Source organism: Sitophilus oryzae, unplaced genomic scaffold (genome assembly GCF_002938485.1).
Source record: "Sitophilus oryzae breed Bouriz unplaced genomic scaffold, Soryzae_2.0 scaffold_410_pilon_pilon, whole genome shotgun sequence".
In the NCBI taxonomy this organism is placed as follows: Eukaryota; Metazoa; Arthropoda; class Insecta; order Coleoptera; family Curculionidae; genus Sitophilus; species Sitophilus oryzae.
Window position 1 is genome coordinate 345,599 of NW_022146986.1, and position 4,376 is coordinate 349,974.

A 4,376-nucleotide genomic window follows, 5' to 3' on the forward strand; every position below is an offset into this window, starting at 1 on the left:
ATAATATTATTATACTGTGCTACCAAGGTGAATTTATGAAAAAATCATCTATATAACCCAATCGTAGGTCGCAGCTTTATATTGCATCATATTTTTTTAACATTCATGCCGTGATTGAATAGTCAAAAGTACAACCAACAATGGGTGAAATATGAAAAAAAAACAAAGTAAATAGTAAATGCTTCTTTGTACTCTCTTTGTTTGTTGTTTATAAACTGTGTATAAGTTTATTTCCAGGAATTTAAGCAAAACCTTTTACCACGTTATCTTTGTTCATTCCATTGTTTATTTGTTTTTATATAAATCCTCTTAGGAAATCATGCATAAACAAAATCAAACAACGCCCCATTGTATCTATACGTACCTTGAAATGTTGATAGCAAATGTTCTAGACGCCACTTGGCCAAAAATTCTTCCACGCTGCTCATATTTGTCGACAAAACACGCACCACTTGCTGGTTGTTCAAAGAGACCGATGATATAGTAATACTAATACCAACTAATACTAACACGCACGTAAAAGGTTGATCGCGTAACGATGCATATATAGGCAACAATGGATACTTATGCCAAGAGCGCTGACTTGCTACGAAAAGCATGGCTTTCAGCTGAAAAGTTTGACATTGGAGATAAAAGCATATAATTCCAATGAAAGGAGTATGTTGAATCCACGCCCCAAATTTGGCCCAAATGCAATAATTTTCTGCTAAAATCCGATTTGCCAAAAAGGCAGGGATTTTAATTTAAAACTCTTAAATCTGAAAGGCACAACAAGACAAATACATGGTGAATTTACCCCAACTGCAGTGGTTTTGTTTGGCACAAAAGCAGTGCTATTGAATTTAAGGAGTTTCCCTTGGCAAAAAAGCGAAAACGGCAAATGCGCGGAATCATTTGCCATTAAAGCATTAGTTTTTTTCAGTGGACAACCTTCTCAACATTTGCCAGGTTTTTGAAAAAAATGATATTTCTGTTGAAATAATGCTAATAAAAATCTTCTCTATCATTTTCTATACATTGTATCGCAGCAGATAAAGTAAAACCCAGCCCCTATACTAAACACGCCTTAATGTTTCTTTAGTAGGGCTGCCTTCGATTGCCATCGTACGTTATCTGGAACGATCCAGACTCAGACAGATCCAGATCTAGATTTCGCCTTTCCTATCTCATTCGATCGAAGGGAATCGAGAATTACGCAGGGAAAATTCAGAAAACGGCCTTATTGGCATTTCTGTCTCTTCGGAGCCATTTGAAGCGACTGGGGCAATTTTTCTTTCGTGAAAGAAGACTTTCACTTCCTTTTCAGGTTTATTTTCTTTCTTTTATTACCTTAAGGTGTTATTAGTGAGCTTAGGGGAGGGACACACTGACTTGGATACGGCGTTTTGAGGATTCTTGAACATCCCTACCCCACTGGTAAAGCTTGATTTTCATGCATCCGTTGTCCGACGATACTATGATACGAAATTAATTTTATTTTTTTCGTAAAAATTACGCAGTTTTTTAATTTACTGCATTTTCATGCCTCCGTTCATAGGATATACGATTTCCTTTTGATTGGTGTCATTTTATATTTTCATTTCCATAACGATTTTGCTATTTTACTTATAGTCTAAGAGCTAGCAACGTTTCCGAGAGGGAATTTTAAGAGAAATCTGGTTTTTTAATATATCTTTTGCTATACTCTCCTGAACAGAGTGCTGACCGTTTGGCTGTCGGTAGACATTGTGTTCACTACTGCACATCATATCTATTTTCAACATCTGTTTACTACTGCGCATCACAAATTCGCCCTGTATTTCAGGAACTAAGGAGGCTAGGACAAACCTATGTGTAGCATATTTAGTTTCATAAAAGTAGCAAAGTAATGTGAAAATGGCATCATTGTATCTCTACTCATAAACGAGAAATCCCATAAAACTAACGAAAATGGGATACCCTGTACAGATGTGATGCGCAGTAGTGAACCGCAGTAGTCTACCGGAGGAATCAAAAAAGTACAGGAGAGCATAGCAAAAGATATATTAAAGATCCAGCTTTCTTAAAATTCTGGTTTTCCCGATGGTGCTAGCTCTTGTACTATTATATTTTTATTAAGGTTAAATTCAATTTGTCAAAAAAGTGTCAAAACGTTCGTTATTGTACGATCTCTCTCCGTTGACGGGCGGGTGAAAAAATTTACGGATGAAAAGTGGCGGCGAAAACGCTATGACCAATCAGAGCGCTATCGGACCATTCATCGTATTATAGCGTTTTTTTATAAAACATTACCACTGCGAACGGCAGCTTTTCATCGGAGGGCAGTCGTGGATAAGGTATTTCACTAGAGAGAAAACTAATCAATAACAATAAACAAAAAAAATATAGATATTGGGCGCCAGGTAGAGAAAGAAAACCCAGTTGTATATCACTTAAAACTAATGACTATATTCATTCATGATGTTCTTTGCTAGTACATGACATTGTAGAGTTCTATTAAATATAGTGGTTGTATGTCAAAGAAAGTGGTGTTAACAATTGTACTAAATATCTATGAAAACAACTATGATAAAATACAAGACGTAAAGTTAAGGAAAATGTATGAAATGTAGCATTACTTTAATTAATTTGATATATTTTATATGATATTAAATCAAAGATGTTGCAACCCGTAGATTCTAAAATCTATGTTTGGTTATTCATCTGTTAAAATAGTGCAATAATAATATCTATGAAAGTAATACGCACAAGAAGTAATGTAATGAATCCTAAGAATTAAATCATATTTTCAATTCTTGTTTCAAATAGTAGCAGCGTGAGGTGGGCTCGCATCTCTGTACTCGGCTATCCAATACAACAAAAGGGGCCAGAATGAAGACACCATGAATTAATACAGCCGTAACTATTGACTAGACTTAGAAATGGAAAAGAAGCAGCATGGGGTTCAAGCTACATCCACGCTGGGGCACTTTTTATATAAGATAAATCATTCCTACTTGGGACACTCGTCCACAGGACATCCGTACATAGGGCATCCAACCATAGGACAATGTCGTAACTTGGACATCCGTCCATAAGATAACGGTACAGGGGAACACTACCCGTACCTTGGAACACTACTAGGACCTTGGATAATGCCCGGCGTACCTTGAATACTGTCCGTACCTTGGACAATGTCCGTAACTTGGACCATAACCTTGGACTCAATACATATATATGGGACACCTGCCCATACCTTGAACCCTAAAAATCGAAACTCTTGTTTAAAACCAAACAAGGTCTAATAAACAAAATAAACCTACCTCGAAATACTTCCGAGGGTTCAATAAAAAACAAAAGAACTGTCCTTTCTTCCATTTAACACTCTGGAGGACAAAAGAAAACCAACGTGTCAGCAAACATCAAATACGAGTTGAGGTGGGTCAATCCAAAACTCTACCCTAAAAATACGCAGTAATAATATCGAATCAAAAATGATAATATCTCATTTCTACCTGTAGCTTCGCAATAGCAGCTGATTCAAATTATACAGCAAAATTTAAATAATTGCAATTTCTCTAAGCAGGACTATTGAGATGGCCGACGGCCAAACTCAAAGTGAAGTTAAGCGCGGAGAGGCGCCTTGAAGCGATGTTGACAGCGCCTCCACAGAGTAGTGAAACGATAACATGGTTGCTGACTAGAGAAAGTAAAAATTACGCCAGGCGCGTCAAATAAATTATCCGGCCTGAACGAGAGGGAAGGACGTGAGTTTACAATTCTTCTCCATTGAGTTCTATTATGAGCTGCTTCTTCCTACTCATTTTGCATGTTAATCCCGTTTAAATTTTCGTGGAAAATGTCCTTGTACCTTTTCAGTTGTCCACCCGGCCTCCTCTTACCGTCTATACAAGCTCACCGTAAAACAGAGATTTTGGGAATGCGGCTTTCTTTCATTCTGAATACGTGACCAGCCCATCTTAAGCGGGATTTTGTAACCATGACTCCAATACTCTCGCAATTATCTTTTTCAAGGACCGATACGTTTGAGACACGATGGAACCACCCGATTCTTAAGAATTATCTAAGGTGTCTCTGTTAAAGCAACTTATTTAATGCTTTCATGTGTCCAGAATGCTCTTGAGGCGCTGCTAATCCTGTGCTGAATTTCATAGTCAATATTTGCCTTATTGAAATCACACTGATTTCGGAAAACAAACGGATAATGGACGCATGAAAATCAAGCTTAAGATGTATGACTTTCCCCTATATTTTTTACTATGCTCTATAATACCATAATATCCATTTCAACGTAACAAGACACCGAGGGATCTCTTACGAAGCCCTATATTGATTTCTGGTTTGTCTTACACCGAGGCTCAGGCGAGATAGCGAAGTTTATACTAGCTAACTTTATA